Raw genomic sequence first — 18,844 nt, forward strand, 5'->3', positions numbered from 1 at the left:
ATATGGTCATCTTATTTGTCTAGCAGTTGATAAGATTTCTTGATGGCATCAAGCTGTATCTGGGCTTGGTATAATTGACTTTTGCTTTTTTTTGTAGTTGTTCTGTTTTTTTGAGGGGAGTGGGTAGGGACATTTGTTCAGGGGAACTCTGATAAGAACAGTGAGCAGACTCCTCACAGCAAGTGGAGGTAAATGTTGCAAACACGAGTACACTATTTGATTTTTCACTGGTGTACTTGTCTCTCATGGGTGTAAAGAGTTGTTGCTTTTGTTCTAGGGATGTACATACACTGGTCTGTGTTGTGAAGGTGTTATCTTCCTGCAGTAACTGATTAGGAAGCAGATACTGGCCTGCACAGGATTTTAATGAACTATTAATGAACATAACTTCAATCTTGTGAAAACAATCACTTGAATTATCTTAAAGTGGTACCTGTTTTTATCACTGTCTGACTGATTCATATTCTGGCCAGTACAATTTCTGAAGGTGATGACTTAAATAACAAACAGACTGATAATTTAGTAGTGAAGCAATAGTCTGAACTGAAACAATACCCAAATGTCTCAATTTCCTTCTTTCTCTTGTAGCAGAGAGAAAACTGGGGAATTGCTTGCTTGTTGATCCCTTAATGAGTTGGGGACAACATTTAAATACCAGTAAGTCACATGACTCTTTCAAAACTAATCAAAGTAGATGTTACTGTCATATAGAACGCCTTTTAGCATACCAGTTCGTGTTGTGGGGAGTTAAATTAATGTGGTATGGAGTTCTACATGTGTTAACTCTTTCTGTCATCGTGGAGGAATAAAAGAGTTGCATTAACAAACTCTGTAGTATCATACAGTAAATTGTGTCCGTTTTAGCTGTGTGTTTTTCTATAGCTTTGATTGCCACACGCATTCTCAGTTCTCATATAATCTGTTTTAATTTGCAGTGCCATCATCTGTGTGAAAAAAGAAGTTGCTGGAGTTTTCAAGAAAAAATGTGATGCAGCATGATCACATGTATTCATGCAAATGAATGCTTAAAGATCCCCTCAGCTGAGGAAATGAGACCACACTGTGGTAAGTAATATTCTCTCTTTTTCTGATCACTGTGCTTGTGTGATTCTTTACTGCATGCCTCAGTTCCATGCAGGGACTTTCTCAGGAGCATGTATCAAGGCCTGTGTGGTTTGTAGTTTCAATTTGAGAAACAGGAGGAAGTTAATCCTGTGTGCCAATTAACTCTGGCACAGGATGTGATTTTTTGTCATGGAAATTCAGAAGTGCATCTAAGAACTTGAGGAACTCATTTGGTGCTAATGTAGAATACCACCTATATTTTTATAGCTATGACAATTTTTACTACTTTAAACATGGCAAGACTGGTTTTGGAGATGCTCTTAAGGTTCAAAGCACCTGGTCTATCAACTGTGCCTGTCTGTCAGTGTTTTGATTGTCATTGGATACAACTTTTTTTTTCAACTTTTTTTTTTTACAATTGTAATCTTCAGATACGGTGTCTGCAGCACTGGACTAAAAAATGTCCTCAGTTCCTCTTTGGTGGTGGGTGAAATTTCACTCCTGCTCTGCTGCTTTCAATAGAAAAGTGAAGTTATTCTCTCTCTGGATGGGGTCTCCTTGTTTTGTTCCCATAAAGTAGGTTCAGGTTCTGAATCCAAAGTGTTTCAACATCCTTGTTTTCATCCTTTCACCCTGATGCTAGAAGGGATAGATTCAGTTGCTGAATACTTGGTGTTTGCATTTAGTATAAAACAGTCATTGAAGGAATAATTAAAAGATCTAGCTTCCCTGCATCATCCTCTTCCTTGAAGAAAAAGGAGTTATGAAACAACAACTGTTCTATGTGCAGTCATTATTGTTGCTGGGAGGTCTTGCTCTGCACAGAGGGTAAAGAATCCCTTTCAGGAATTATAACTTGTCTGGTCTCACTGTTAATCACTGTTAATCTGAAGATCTTGTGTGCTTTAAGTCTTTGGGCCTTCATGTTGCGAAAGATTGCCTAATGAAAAAGGGCACTGGTCAGGAGTGGGGCGCAGCTTTTCACTGTGGTACACTGTAAGTCATTGTGCCTCCTACCTGTTTGGCAAAGTACCATCCACTCTCTGGTTTGGAATGGATTTGTAACTTCAGTGGATTTAATGTCAGTTTCTGATCAGTCATGCTGTTGCCGAACTCTCCCACAAGAAGTTGCTAGAATGGAGATTTTCCTTTTCCAGAAGGACCTGCTGAAGTCAAAGACATTTGATCATATTTTCATATCAAACTTTCCTCAACTACTTCTCTCCCACTACAGACAAAAGATAGGCATAAGTTCCTAAGTAAATACCATGAAATTTTGGGTGTCTTAGTTATACAGTACTCTTTTTCTTCCCTCTGTCAATAGGGAGGAGTTCTGCTGTTTGCTTGGAAGTTGTGCTTTGTATTTTGCAGCCCGCTTCGCACACTGAGAACAACTTCAGGTTTTGTGCTGTAAAGACCCACCACTGGAATTTAACCACAACCTAAATAATTTCACCACTGGATGACAAACTCCTCAAATGTGCTGCCTCTATTGAGCTCTGTTGAGCAGCATATATAAGATACTCCAAGCAATACTTAATGTAAAATGTAGTTTCACTTAAAAAAGAAAAATGAAACAAAAAGCACCAAAACAGACAACAACAAAACCTCCTGTAAGTCTTGTCTGATGCAGGAAGAATAAGACCAGTAGCGGTTCTAGTGCTTTTTAGCTGGTGGAAAACTCAACTGCATATTTTGTGGTGTAGATACATGTGTCTATAACCAAATGGATGTTTAAAAGAGCAATGTCACACAAAAAAGAACAGTGCATACTAATAATTATTTGTATAACTAAAGAGTATTGTCTCATTAGTATTGTGTTGGGAAAAAAAAAAAGAAAAAGTTATCTGGTAAAGAACTTCAGCTTCCTTATGCCTTTTCCCATTCATCTGAAGTTGCTGTGTGACCATTTGTGCAGACATAGGGATAGCTGGTAAAATTACCATGGAGAGTTGATGCACAGGTAGGTGAAGTACATAACTGTATTTCCCAGTGCTGTGAAGGCTCTGTAACGCATGTAAATCTCGGTATTTAAAAAAGCAAACTTGCTTAATGTTATAATAAGCATGTCACCTCTGAGTTATCCTACGACTGCACTGGACAAAGATTTACTGCAGTGTATCCAGTTCTGGTGGACCTGAAGGTAGTAGCAGCCTGTGGGTGAGACACTATCACCGCTCTGACGAGCCTTTCTAGTGACATTGCAGGTGTCCTTTCCCTTTTATGGCTCTCACCAATTTTGGACTAGGATAAACAACACTCTATTGGCTTTTTGGTCAACATAATTTGCAGTTTTCTGGCTGATTTATGTTCACAGGAATATTTTGCTACCTTCCTGTTGCTACCCACCAGAGCTAAAAGTGTAGGCCATGTCTGGGAAATGTTTATGTTCTGGCCTTTTTTCAAATAGGAACAATTCTGAGAAACACCCCTCATGGCACAGTGAGGCAGCATGCTACGTAGTGATTTTGACATACATAGCTAAGAATAAATACAGATCATCAACACTACCTTGCCCTTCTAGATATGAACTCTGTAACTCTCGCAATACTTCAGGAGCTCAGCAGCAAGCTCCTGACAGCTTTCATTCCCTGTGCCTGGATACTGTAATCCTAGCCTGGGATGAAAGGGACTAATTAATGCCTCTCTACTAGGGAACACATGCTCAGTCTTCTACTGACTGAATGCAGTGGCAGTGTACTAGGTTTAGCTTGGGGTGTGGGGGAAAAGAGAAAAGGACTGCTAGGGAGTAGTAGGAGGATGTATATAATCCTCTTGGGAGCAAACCCTGTGGTGCCTTTGCTGACCAGGATGGTCTTGATCAATAGCGTGGCAGATGCAGGTACATCTGATACAGAATTTGGCTGGCATGTATGGAGGCTTCCTCTTTTTCTTTCCACTCAGACACATAAATGGAAATCCACCTTTGCTGAACAACCTGCAGCCCTTCTTGTGTGGGCTGGTAGCTTTTTTTTTTTTTTCTTAAGCACTGCGGTTCTGAATGCAATAAATAGAGCATGTTTTAGATGAATTCTCCAGGGAAGCCATTTTCATTATAAAATGGTTGTCAGCACTCAGAAACCTTTGAATATAGCCTAGAACTGTTTGTTTGTTGGAGATCTTCGGAGGTCAGAGCCTTTGAAATAGTTGTGTGGAGTAAGCAGTGTTTTAAAAATAAAACCAAAGGCTTCCCTAGATCTGAGCTGTCCTGCTTTCAGAGCTTCCCAGTTGGTGGAAAGTCTGAGTGACCCTGTGCATGGTCTTTTAAAGAGGAAATGCTGCTAGCTGATCAAGGTCTATGAAAGTGCTAGAGAAAATCAGAGAATGTCTAAATCCAGTAAAGCTTTTGGTATTAAGGTAAAAAAAACATACATCATCAAAGCAGTCAGAGCCAGAATCCTCTGAAGTGCTTGGGATCTGTGGATAAAGAACAGTGTGTCCTAATGTATCCTGTAGCAATATGTTCCTACCTGGTGCTGTAGCAATGAAGACTACAGAACAGCTCTAGACATTCTTAATTGCATAGCCTTTAGTTTACACCCCATTAACTCTGTTCTGTTTTGTGGGATTACCAAGCACTAGAGTACAAAGTTTCATGTGGAGCTGGGTATTCCAAACCTTGATCAGGACTACAGTGATTCTTTACTTACAGCTATTAACAAATGAGGCATTTTAACTTCTGTGAGGTAGGTAAGCGTTGACCGTATGAATCCTGAGACAAGTTATTTAGTATACATGGTTTTCTGAATGTCACTTTAGGAACACCTCAACTAATGTTTTGTTCATGCCAGCAAGTTTAAATAGAGGATCTTTATCACCAGGTTTGTCATTCATTTGCTGTGTGACCTTATACATTAGGTACCTCAGGTGGGCACATAAACTTAACGGCCTTTTTTGCAATGGTAAGGCAATAGCAGTACTAGATGGAAGATTCAGAAATTCTTACACGAATATGTAGTGTATTTGTATATGTACCGATATTGACATAGTATAATTCACAATTATTTATATTTGAATGTCATGTACTTTATGTACCAACCATGGCATATTCAACATCACCTGATGTGTCTAGCCTAAATACTTTTCTGTGGGAAAAAAACAGAAGTGATTAAGGTTTCTTCTTGACTTAAAGCTTTTCCACAATATATTATTTCACAGTTTTAGGTTAATTTTTGTTCATCTGCAAAATCTTCATAAAAGATAAGCAGAATAGCTCACTAATAAAATTTCAGACATTAAAAAGTAGAAAAAGCTTAAGTTACATATTTTCTTTAATCCTACAGCCTACATCTATGGTGAATCCATTATTTTTAAGAAAATATACTCAGCTAAACTTTTAAAACTACTGTTCAGTGCTTAACTGCAAATAGGATCACTAAGGTTGTGTACCATAAAAGTTCAAAGACACAAAATATCAAAGACATTAGTAAGAAAACCCACTTCGAGGCTGTTGATCTGTACAATAAGCAGTTTACCTGCCTCTCAGCAAAACTGATAGCTTCTAGCATCAGTGTTCGGGGATGTCTGGTCCCTTGCTATGGATTATCCTGTAGACTTCAATGAATGCTTTGTGAGTTGAGGGTAATGCGAGTTTTCTAAGGATAAATGGAGATTGTTTGGCCTAGTTATTGTCCTTTGCAATGGCTCTCTGCTCCTTGTAGCTATCGCTACTCAATTGATATGAGGATCTCTTCTATAAATATTTAAATATTTGTCACTTAAAAATCTTTGCACAGAAAGAGGCTAAACCATGCTGCTTGAGAAGGCTGTCTTTGATTCCAGTGGTCCCTGAAGAGACATTCAGATTCTAAGCTGAATTTCTTCACTCGAATACACACATTGTCTTCAGTAATAAATTTGCATACGAACTGGAGGAAGGAGCTTGGCCTATTCTTAGAGCAAATCAAAATTACTCTGCTTCTTCATGAACAGCTGTACATCTTTGTATTATATCTTGCATATCAACAATGTATGCAAGGCAGAGAGGAAAGTCTTTGCCTTGGAGGAATTCACAGCCTAAATATGAAGGCTGAAATATTACTCAATGCCTTCATTAGGGTTAATATCTCATTATTCTTCACTATGAGCTTATAATATGCAGGTAGATGCCAGGCTCCTGCTGGGCTTCAGGAAAAGAAGAGTATATGCTAGCTGTCATTGCTGCCCCTCTTACTGGAAGTTTCTCTGATACCATCTATTTGCATGAACTTGCATGTGTCTGCTTCCTAACTCAGTTCTTAAGATATTATCTGTGTTAGCTTACATACTTTATGTAGCTGAAGTTTGTCTAAAGTTACTTTGACAGTCATGTTGGGGAGTGAAAGCATATGAAGTTATGTTGGTGGACTGGGGAGAATAGAAAAAAAAAATCAGTGAAAGAAAAGAGTGATAGTAAGTGGCTGGGAGCAGAAGCCTCCTTACTTGCCCACTGTCACCAAAGCCCCACCTCCAACCACAGTTGTAGTTATTAACATCCATTGGGTGGGTAAAGCTGGATTTTATTCTCAGACTTCTGACACCAGTGTTGGATCTGGGTCAGGCTGAGATTCAGAGGGAGTTCAGCGCACATGGACAGGGAAGAGCTGGCAACAGATGGCATCATAGTGGAAAGAATGAGGCAGCTCATCAGCTGGCAACATTTCTACTGTGTTTTGCCAATCATTTGTTTTTCTTCAGGGAGGAATTCAGGGTTCGGTTAAATTTTGTCATTAGTTTTTATAGTCTTTAGTCCTAGGAAGCCATCTTGTCTACTCTGAATTTAGTATTCCTTAAGTTTAAAGCAATTTTAGATACCAGAGAATATAACTAATGATCAGATTTTAGGATTGGATTTTCTTAATGAAAAAAAAAAGTCAGTTATACATAAATGATGAATGTGGCAAAGCATTTCCCAAAACCCAAGACAGAATGTTCATCTCTGTGGCAAATAGTTCTGCTGTAATTACTGATTCATAAGCTTTTGAAAAAGAAAGATACTCATGAGTTTAGGAACTAAGTATTTTAACTAGATTGATCTGTTTATATCAGCTTACTGCTTTTACAATAATCTGAGAGTTGGGAAACATTGCTTCTGTTTTGCAAGTAAGGGTGATTCAATTTAGTGGTTGCACAGAAGTAAACGACTCGTTCATTTTTGATTCAAATAAGAGTTACCGCTTAAGTTTTGTTAAACAATTAAATAAAGTTTTCTGTAATCATTCCCAGTTTTCGTAAGTGAGAAAGCACATAAAACCAAGCATTATCTTCCTCTCTAGGGAGTTAGGCAGTTTTCAGAAGAGCTGGGATTCTCTTTGTCCAATTTTTCACATGCTTTTTGTTAATTCTTGCTGTAGGTTTAAATTATTAATTTAGTGATCATTAAGCTTTAAAATGTTAATACATTTTCTTTTTACATCTGCTTTGTTAAAAAAAAAAAAAGTAAATATGAATAGCTGCCTGTGAGAAGGACAACTATTTTCTTGAAGGGAGGATTTATCTAATTATACATAAACATTTATTCCATGCTCATCACCATAGTAACTGAGGCCTTAAGTCAGTGTGCTTTACTGAGCAGGGTTGCAAATACTGTCATGAGCCAAGGCCTGAACTTCTGTATGAAAGTGCAGTTCCTCAGCTGGTTGAGGCACAGCTAGTTCCTGCTACGCATTCTTGACCTCTTCCTTGTGCCAGTATTTGTACTCCTGTGGCTGCAAAAGCGGTGGGATCAGGCAGCTAATGGGACTGCAAAATAACCTCTCCAAAAATCAGCGCGTGCCGAACCAGCTTTCTGATCCGGCCGGCCACACGGTTGCCTGAGCACTTGTGAGGCAGTGGGAAGGGACGAGAGCGAACAATTGTGAGAAGTGTGGGGAGAGACAGTGTCTTTCCCTGACAGCTACGAGTTAAGCTGATTACAAAGCTGCTGCTAGAGCTGCTTGTTTGGGGCCTGATGACGACGTAGCTGAAATCATTGGAAAACAGGTATTGGCTTGGGAGTTTGGTTAGTCTGAGTGAGGAAGTGATCTAACCCCTATTCGTTTTGAAGTGTTTTTGTGACTTCAGCAACACGTTCCTGAGCCAAGCATATCTTCTGCCTATATTGAAACGTTGCCTTGAGAAAGGAAAATGTTAAAGGGATGGAAATTCAATGTCTCACATGCTGACTTGTCTTCTGTTAATCTCTGAAAAGTGGCCACAGAATTTTAACAGGATGTTCACTTCAGGAGGTAGATTCTGCTCTGCTACAATCAACTTTATTTTCTTTTTTATCTTTTTATCTGTACCTAAACAATTGCTTTGAGGAAAGCCTCATCTTTTCACTGTAGCTTTCCCTGTAACAGCAGCAGAGGTAGTGTCTAGTTATTTCTGTAGCTTATTTGTAAATAAATCTCAGATGTATTAGTTTTTTGGCTGCTCACTCTGCCTTATAAAACATTGCAGTTGAATATGTCTTAGAACTACACTGTATTGAACAGAACTTTACAGACCAAGCTTTTAAAACATATTTATCCTAGAAACTTGGTGAGGGCTTTTATTTTTTATTTGCTGCATTAACCAGGCCTTCATTTGGAGCCTTTGAAATCATGCTGCCATTTTATTTCCCTGCACGCTTCAGCTCACTTCACCATCCAAGGTCCTGATCCCATGGAAAGTTGCACATTCGCTTAACAATGTATGTTTCAAGTGCTACTGCTGATTTATTGCTCTTTGTGTGCTGTTGGCTGATTTGAGGACAGTCAGGTATTAGGCTATCTAAGTGACTTGTGCAGTATCTGCAAAAAGATAAATGATTTGCAGGTGTAACACAGCACTACAGTTAATCATGCTAGCAAACCACAGTGTGAAATGTGATCTTGTATAGCCATTTATAGTCTGAGTTTTTAAGAGCTGTAACTCTGCTTTTGGCTTGGTTAACTTCTGTGGCTGTTGTAGATTACATTTGCAATCACGTTGTTGCCAAACTTCCACTCTAACTTAAGGTCATGTTTACTACTGCGCAACTGCATAGTGAAGAGTTGCAGTAGAAGCAAAATAAACTTTAAGACTCTTGACAAAGCAGCTTAGTGTCGCTCTATGGGAGCCTGATAGCTAGTGGATGTTGGGCAGAAACTCAACTGACTGTAGACCAAAGCAGAATGTTGTTGGCAGCAGTTAAATTTTACTGCTTCATTATAGCTGATGTGTCCTTGACTGCAGCTCTAATAAAAACATTTTGTGCATGTTTTGAGTACTGTTTAAAAGAGAACATAGATATAAGAAAACAGGAGTCTACAGCTCTCCATATGTGGTGTTAGAACCGTGCAAGGTTTTCATCTCATAGCCAGATTGAGTGATCTGGTAGCCTCCTAGAAGATCTCTGCACTTTAAATTTCTGGCACTGCTGATGAAAAGAATGCTGTTGTTGGAACATTTGAGTTCCTTTTCCACTTCCAGAGAATGGATGCAAAGGCTAAATGTCTTTCTCGCAGATGAGGGTTAAGGTCTGTTAGCAGTGAGCTGCAATGGAGCTTACATTATGACTATAATAACTGTTGTGGGTTAGACATCCACACCCACACACTCCTTTTTGGTTAAAGTTTTATAGATAAAACTCAAATAGTTACTGGCATTCATTACAGCAAAGACGCATCTAAAAGAGAGAGAGAAAAAAAAGGAAAAACAAAACAAACAAACAAAAAAAGCCAGAGAAGGAATATCACTGCCACTGACATTTTGAGAAGCCTTCTTTAGCTGACTATAGTGAACGAGGTATACGCGATGACGGTGCATATGCCCTTCTAATAAACCTAAACGTGTTAGTCAATTTCAGCTGCATTTGACAAACAGATTTTTTTGGAGATAAAATTCTCCAAAATACTAAGTTCTGAGCAACCATGTGAAAACAGGCTGCAAAGCAGAGGAGACGGGGGTTTATTATTATCCCCAGTTAGGGGAAGAATGATGTAAAACCTAGTTTTCATTAGACAGCAAAAAAAATACGGAGAAGCAAGACCTTAATGTCCCCCTTGTAAGAAAATCTTCAACTGGAGATCTCAACATTTTAATGACCAGTCAACCAAGTATGGACTATTAATGTATGGGGAAACCAAACTTCTTTGTTTCCTGTACTGTGGACAGACTTTTTTTTTTCCAGTTTTTAGTTCCTGAAAAGTTGAGAGAACTGCTATTTGTGGGGGATGATTGTGCTAGCTTTTTGGTGTGTTGCGAATAAATGTGTAAAAGCTCACAAAACTATAGTAGAATTGGAGATATAATAGGATTTCTGGCCTGACTCAGTATGGTTTATGTACTGTCAAATCCCAGTGAACCCAACAGGGTCTGAAACCATTTATCACAACTGGACTGAGCCCTTTCTTCCACAGCAAATTACTTTCGCTTATCTATTTTTTAGTATTATTTTCCAGTATAAACGAGATTAAAGCTGTTTTAGTAACTCCGGTCCTCATGTGTATCAGGGAAGGACTAAACTACTAAAAAGGAATCAATTTTGGTCCTTCTGTTTTAATATGATACGTTTCAAATCTCAGGAAAGATTCCCATGTGCTTTCTAAGTATCTTAAATATCAGTATCTTTGGGGAAATTTTTAATGTTTAGTTCCCTATGCTTCTACTTTAATGCAGACACTTTTGCAGGCTCCTGCTCTTATTTAATTGTTGTGTTCAATGTATAGAAAGTAAGAACACTTTTGTCTCCACTGATGCTTCACAGATGCAAATTATTTAGAAATGGCAGCTCATTACAGAGAATGTTGCATATGCTTTCTTTCACCGGGCAGAGCAAATACCTTAAATAAAGCTGTTCTGGCTCGTAAAAAAGTTTAATAGGATTGAATGCCTTCTATAAAGCTTCGTACATGTTATGGTGATGTCCAAGCATCATGTGAGCGTTTCGTGTTCTATACATGAGCTTCCAAATTCACGTATTGACTTTGCAGCTCCTGGGTGGGAGGCAATGTAGTTGCCCAAGTTCAAGTTTCACACTTGGACACCAGTCGAAGTCCTGGGAACTGTGATTTGTGCAGAAACTGAAGCAGAAAAGCCTTGATAACCATTCTGTTTCACCGTGCTTGCTTTCAGCACCTAGAGTGCAAGGCAGGAGTTAAATCATGCCCTCTGGAGACTGCAGTTGGATTCTCCAGTCATGTCCCTTTGCTTTAATTAAAATTGTGGTATGCCTCCTATGCAAGAGTAGCACAAAAAGGAACCATATTGGGATAAAAGATCTGGTAGTCATTATTGTTCAGGGTTTAGTAGATATGTAGTTTACAGGCATCATACCCAGCCATTTGTTTTTGCTAATTTGTAATGAGAGAAAGGGTTGAAGGCCATGAGAACCTTAGAGGGCCAAATGGTTATTTTAACCTTTCATCTTGTTAGAAAGCAATACTTAGAAGAGGAAAAAGTATTACTCTTCATGCTCGTGATGTTTATCAGTCTAATGCCTGTGAACCACGTTAATTTTACAAGAATGATACAGAGATAAGTCTACACTATTATTTAAAGTACAATCCTAATTACGAAATGCTTCTTAGAGAGAAATAGCTCTTTAGACCAAAATAGTTTTTGTAAAAAATTTTCTGTTATAAGAATGTCCAACTACTTGATCAAACAAGTTAAGCAGTCAATACTTCGGTTAACTTTTTTAAGTATTTCATTTCTGCTAAATATACTTGAAAACAAAAAGGTTTCAGTTGGCATGTGTTTTGCTAAACTTTATTTGAAAAATAACTAATTTTTTTCAGATATCTTTAATATTGGGAAACACTTTAAATAACAAGGGACAACTGCTCCCTTTTTGGAACTAAGACTCCTCTGATTCTTACATCTCCTCATGTCCCTTTTTTCTTTCAAGTCAACTAAAACAGATGGGTGCTTAGCAACTCTGAAATTCAAGCAATATATCTAAGTATCTGGCTTTGGCCAAAACATTTTGGATCTCTTTAAGAGTGATTACTAATATTGGAGTTAACCCAAGTAAGTCCTGTTTACTAGGCTCAAGTTGTAATTGCCCACCTTGTACTCTGTCATTTGCCTTTTTATCTTAGAGTAAAATCTACACCAGTGTTTTGTGTTTCTCAGGTGCAGTTTCAAGTTGTAAGAGAATGATTCTTCTCAGGATCTTTAAAAGATCCATCATTTCTCTTCAAAATGTGGAGAGGAAAAAAACAAATCATGAACGGGTGAAAATATTGATACCGTCTCTGTAAGCTGCAAGTCCTACTGAGCAATTTGATGTCAGGTTCACTTTAAGTTCTCATATTCAAGATGTGTCAAATGAATGCTGAAAATTCAGTGTTCCTCAGTAAGGATTTATTACTTGATATAAAGAGATGAATTACCCTTCCAAGATCATGTCTATGTTCCAAAATGTACCGCTGAGGATGCTTTTTTACTTGGTTTATATGTTCAGGCTTTATCAATATTCACATTGAACTTTCAGGAGGCTCTCTGGACAATTGATTTTATGAAACATCAGTAACAAGTAATTATGGTGGAAAAAAAATTGGACAACCAGGGTAGCTTTACACAGCTGTCCCTTTTCCCTCTGAGACTTATTAAGTGTTATACAAACAAGACTCTCTTTGATTGCGTTAGCTTGTATTGGGTCTTGCAGTCTTTTCTCAAACTATGCCTGTTTTGTTTCATTATTAATAATCTGTTACCAATTTACATTCACTATATAGTATGATAATTTTGCAGGGTTAATCACCTGTGAGCAGGAAAAGTTTTGTTCTGAAAAATTACCCTGAGCACAGTGTGTGTGATCTGGGGGTCTGCAGATTGGATGTATTTTTTTCCAAAATGTTAGATAGGTCTTTGGTTAAAGAAGTTCGATTAACATTAGGTTATCAGACCAGAACTGTTTTCTGAGTTAACACCTAACCTTGTGTTTAGTTGACTGTTGCCTGTGACTGAATCTGCCTTTGCTGGTGTTGATTATGCATGAGCCAAAACACAGCACCCACGGTCATAGCATAGTTGGTTTTGAAGTAATAGCAAGTACTGGTGGCAGCGAAGACTTGCAATATTTTGGGGTGTTATTTCTTTGCGTGCCTGGAGGAGAGAGTTCTGAGCAGCAGGTGCTATTTTTTGTGTGCCTAGTCATAAATCAAGATGGTGAGACCTTTGGAGCAGAAGATGTATTTCACCTAATCCTTCCCACCGCATTTGGTTCCACGGAGCTTTGATCTGTGATTAGATCTGTGTGTATAGATCTGTATATATAGAACTGTATAAATAGCAGTTAGTTATTCATGGCAGAACTGTTTCTTAAAACACATACAAAACTGGGAGCTAGGTGACTAGGTTATCTCTAGTTTATAATGTGTTCTGAGTGCACAGCCTCATAATGCATTCTTTAACACAGAAACTGGTGCCCAGGCTTATTACCTATCTCATGCAAAATATGTTTACTCTGATATTTTGAAATTAGTACTGCAACAGGCCTCAAGGGCTCATTGTCCCCTCGGTGTGCTTGTGTTATTCCCACTCCTGACAGGGGGAATTAGCTATACACAAGAGGAGGAGGATATACCTACTGTTCTGTAACTTAGACAGCAGGGAATATGAAATTCTCTAGCTACTAGATGATGAGAACAGCACAGCTTAAGCATTGCTCCCTTTTGGCTTGTCACCTGTGATTTTCGTGATTTTTTTTTTTCTTCTTTTTCGCTAAGGAAACAGTAGTGGAAGCAGCAACTGTGAAACCCGATGATAGCACAGTGCTACCTTGATAGAAACTGCAGCTCAGAGCTCCAAATCAAGTGTGAGACAGAATTCTGAGCAGTGGAAGCGAGCTGTTTATCTGCAGAAAAACTGCCACTGAGGTTAACCCTAGTGAAATCTGAATGTCACTTGAGGTTGGACTAGTAAGTGGTTTTCCAGAGAGAGGGTTGTTTTTGTTTGTTTCCTTTAAAATACATTTTCAAATTCGATTCAGTCATTTCAGTTATTAGGCCAAATGTCTTCTGAAGATGCTGTGTTCTTTGAGTTACTGAGACTTAGTGTTCCTCTTAGAGTGCACTGTCTGGTCAGCTGATAGCTTCAGTTGTTGTGTGTCAAGCTTGAGTCATTTGTCTGGACATAAACGGTGCCACTGGACTTGAAATTCTCATATATTCTCATATATTCTCATCTCTATATATTCTCCACTTTTTCTGTATTATGGAGAGGATGATGGGGAGGACTAATAGTGTGGCATAACACAGGGATCCAAGAAAGGGTTTAGCTTAGAAATGCTTGATTTTTAGTTTTTATTTTTTTTATTTTTTTTTCCCTCATCTTTTGAATCTGCTTTGCTAATCCTGCTTGGAAGCTGTCAGGCGTGGGGCCCTCCAGAGCTGTTTGGAGCTCCTACACATTTCCAAAATGAGAACTGCAAAAGAGCTCATCGTCTTTGCAAGAGAGAAGCTCCCTCCTGTGGAAGAGAGGAACCTCTGCACTGATTAGAAGCAGTGTTACAGCCTAATACCATGATTTTCAATTATTAGGGAGAAAAAAGGGGCACAATCTCTGCAGGTGTTTGCAGATGCTAGAATTCAGAATCCCCTTCCCTCTTATTATGTTTTCTCCAAAGCAAGTCCTTCAAGTTTTGTGTGAGCGTCTTTCTAAAAATGTTTATCAGTTATAGCTGGTTGCGTGTAGGCAGATCTGAATACTTTAAATGATATCTTGCAGCCACAGCGGAATCGTCAGTGTTAAAGGGAGCTAAAGCAGTAATTCTTATATCAAATTTTATGTATAAATACAAATTTATATTTTATATGCATACAAAAACCTCAGTATTTCTGAAACATCTGTGAATTCCAGTTCACAGAACTTGTGTTGTGTTTTGTGGGTTTTAACTTCTTTTTATTTTTCCCTTTCCTAAGTGTGATAATCTGTTCTGTATATCCCAAAATCTGTACCAAAGAGATTTTGGTTCTTGCTGCAATTGGGAGTCCTTGGTAGAAGACTCTGAGCTCCAAGCCCTATCTGACTTACAAAATACAGCTGTACCGCAAGCATAAAGATGAATTTGTGATGGAGGAGCTGGAACTAGAATTCATCTTGATACCAAATTTCTGTTAGACCCGGTATTTTACCTTTGAGATGAATAGGATTCATGCCTGTGATCCGAAGGTAGAAGGTTCTAACTCATTAGCAAAACCCTGAGGCATATGCTTCCATAAATGCTAATGTTATTCCCCTGAGAATGAAGCACTTTGGAGGGGGTGGGGAGAGACAGATCATTTAGCATTGCAGTGGAGGTTTACATTTATCATCTCAGTTTCATTGGCAGGTAGATGACTGAACCAGCACAGAGTGCTGATCCACTGCAAAAAAGGCTGCTGTCCTAAGATTGAGTATTGGGAGCCTGCTGACCAGCAAAATGATAAATTAGGGTTTTGTTCAAAGATAGCTGGGTTCCAGCTTGTGGCACATAGCTCTTAGGACATCACAGGTTTCTGACATTTTTTTTTTTCAACGTGCAATGGTGAAATGAAGTTTGGTTCTGTCTCTAGAAATTTCTGGTGCATCTGCTCATTTTGAGACAGTTTGGAGTTATCTGTGAAGTGGGGGATAGTAGCTCTTGTAAGAAACTAGTATCCTCTTTTATAAGAACTGTGAATGATGAGTAATTGGATGAGTAGTCCTCGTGGTCACGCTTGTCAAGAAATGCATGTGCCTGAACTTGCAGGAAAGCAGAAACTCCTCATGAGGCTGCACACAAGGAAGGCTAAAATCAGGGTAATGAGGGGTGCTGGGAGAAGTGCCAGGGATGAGGCTCAGTACTGCGTGAGCTCACTGGACCTCCGTCCAGCTGCGATCCACGGCTGTACCACGGAGCACTGCTGCTCCTCAGGTGTCAATTTGAATCCAAAGACACTCCACAGTAGCAAAGGGTTGCTTCTTTTGCATGCAGGTGCGCCTGCAAGATCGCAGGGTGTTTGAGTGGGCGGGGAGGCGGTCGATGCAGTCACGAGTGGGACGAGGAGTCTTTTTGATGTGCCCTACACCTTACATACAATTCCTGCGTTTTTCAAGATCCTTCATGGTAGATACTTCCTCTTAGTAGCACCATCTAGCGGTATCCTGGAGTATTTTTTTTTTTATTGCTGCTTTTTTCCTCTGGAAATTCTCGCCTGGCTTCTTAAACTGAAGCTTGTGTTGAGTACACTTTGTCCTGCTCTTCCTCCTCCGCAGCCCTCCACTCACAACATTAAATGTTTTACATGAAAATGGAAAGAAAGGCTGAGATACCACACTGAGTTGCTTCGAGTTTTATGAAGTTACTTATCTGAAGAGAGTACGGTGGTTGAAACATTTATCCGTAATGCCAGAAGGGCTGCAGTATGAGTCAAACCATAAAATTAAAACACAAGAGAATCCACATGAGACGGACAAGAAATTAGATTGCATAAGTTCCACGATTCATTCTGATGTATTACTGAGAACAAAAGTCAATTTTTTTTTGCTATGTTTTTAGTATTCACATGGCACTGATTTCTGTAAAGCAACTATGAGCTGAAAGAACACTGCTTCAAATCCCTAAATCCTCAGCAGTTAATTTTCTTTTACTGGAGCTGTGGGATTTGAAATAATGATTAAAAATACAGGGGAGAAAGCATAAGCAGAGCTGGGAGTTTATTCTTAGCTGTAATGACTAATAATTTGTAACTGCTCACACTAAATGAAGTCTTGTTTGAAAATGTGTGTATTGTGGATGAAACAATGTTACAGAGAAATGTTCTGAGATTTTACATTGATTACTTAAAGCATTGGTTTGGACTGCTTGATGTAGATCACAATCAAACCTTGTCCATCCTCCAGGAATTCTGCATCAAAGGGGCTACACAGCAGGTAACTCATAACTGGTCTGAGATACGATAGTCAGCTTACTTTTTTCACAGCTTCCATTGCGTCACTTAATTCTTCATTTCTATGATTTGTGTTAAAAGCCCAGCAGGTAAAAAAAAGTAAATCGGCTAAAACTGATTCCAGCTTTTTTTCTCCTGGCTCTCTGGTATCAAGTAAAATGTTCAGTAAAACAAGCTTGAATCTCTTAGAGTGGGAGGTGTTTGCGTGGAGCTTGTAAAGAGCACATAAAGGAGAAAGGTTTCCTTTCCAACAAGACACTTGAACTTGTTGTTAACTTGTTTTTTGGCCCTGAATTTGTAAATGTCTTCAGAATTAGGGCTAATGTTCAGCACATCAAAACACTTCTTTACCTTGCTTGTGTGTGACCTGCATATCAGTATGTAAGTTCTTGCCATTTTTCTCTCCAGGTGAAAACTGTTTTGCTGGATGTATGGAAAAAGAGAAAATCAGGTGGCTATTTAAGTATTTGCTCTGTTTGTCCATGCATTCAAGGTTTGTAGCTTGTAGAAATGAAGAAGTTAAAAATAAAAGAAAACGAATATAGTCTTTAGAACAAGCAAATGAGAATAGTGATGGTGAAATTAGTCTCTGAATTATCCTGGGCTACCTCATGCTGTCTCCACAGAGAATACACTTCCTTTCTGTAGGGAGAGCGATGTAAAAAGGTGCTTCTGTGATCCTTGGACTTGCTTTAGTTGACATCACTGGCCATGAGAGGTTGTCCTGCTTCAGCAGCATTGGTGTCTCATGTGACAAGAACAAAACAGTCTGGATCCTGGTTGGGTTACAAGAGTTCTCACTGTCAGGTCCATTAGAAGCCATAACCTAAGCCTCATCCTGGGATCTAATGAAGGTGGGAAGAATTCCCCTCATGTTGTAACGTCAAAGACAGGCTGCTACCCTCTGTACGATGCCTTCTGCAGGACTAACCACTTTGATTTTAGGACTCCAGTTTCTAGATTTTTCACAGCCAAGTGTAGGTTGTGTGAAGTACTTGTCAGAAGGTGGGTTGATTTGTCTTTTATTTGGAGCCAGAGATGTAAAAACAGGTATTGGGAGCTAACCAGGGAGAATCTGTGCCTTTTCTCCAGTACAAGGTTATTCTCTTCATAGTCTGTTCTGGAGAATCATCACAGCAGGGAAGAAGGCTGTGATGGTAACATGGCAAATGTCTAGATTTTGGTGTTCTGATGAGAATAAAGCTGGATGAGGTAGTTGGTAAGAGGTAAGCCTGGCCATGTTATAATATAGGTGAACATTGTGTTCTATCCAATCTTCCTTATAAGAATATAGCAAGTCCCTCAGTCGTGTTGTACACATGGGTTGCTCACCAATGTTTCCTTTTTGTGGGAAAACAGGGTGGAGGAGGTGGAGGAAGGGAGCACGTCCAGACTTTACCCCGGTGTTGAATTTGGGTTCTACCCTGACCCAGGAGTTATACACACTCCCCAGTTTCCTTAGCTGCTTGTTCTTTTGGTTGTAGCTGTGCCTCATGGGAAGCTCAAAGGCTGCAGTGGTGCTGCCTGAACCAGAGCAGAAAGTGGGAGAAGGCTGGAGCACGGCACCCAGCCTGTCTGCGCTGTGCCAGCCTCACATGACACTCGTGCTCTGCGTACTTCCCGGTATTGCTGAGTGGTGCTGCCCCACAGGGTGTTTGTTGATGCACTCATTGGTATGCCCTTACATGCCTCTGTGGAGGATGTTCAAGGGCTCCCTTGCCCAACCCAAAATATGGTGCTTCTACACCCACCCCTCCAGTTTATTCTAGTACAAGCCACTGAATGACTGGGGACCTTACAAGTTTCATAAATAGCTCCTTTCTGCAGAGCCTTTAAGGCAAATATGAGTAATAGATTGAACAGCAAATGGTAAGAGAAGAAAGCCTTCTCTCCCTCTCTTTCTCCTTTCTCTCCCCTTTCCCTCACTTCTCTCTTTCCCC

At 39.3% G+C, this 18,844-nt stretch overlaps 1 protein-coding gene across 10 annotated transcripts in view; it reads left to right on the top strand.

Annotated features, from left to right (window-relative positions):
- PLEK (pleckstrin) overlaps positions 1-18,844 on the top strand; it is a 66,131-nt gene that overhangs the window by 11,185 nt on the left and 36,102 nt on the right. For 8 of the 10 annotated variants that reach the window (XM_080587090.1, XM_080587084.1, XM_080587085.1 and 5 more), the window contains 2 exons: positions 589-657; positions 936-1,065. The gene's annotated coding sequence lies outside the window, so the exon portion shown is untranslated. The remainder of the gene's footprint in view (positions 1-588; positions 658-935; positions 1,066-18,844) is intronic. The other 2 variants (XM_080587091.1, XM_080587088.1) reach the window with 1 other exon arrangement.

Source organism: Anser brachyrhynchus (assembly GCF_964034855.1).
Source record: "Anser brachyrhynchus genome assembly, chromosome: 3".
Classification (NCBI taxonomy): Eukaryota; Metazoa; Chordata; class Aves; order Anseriformes; family Anatidae; genus Anser; species Anser brachyrhynchus.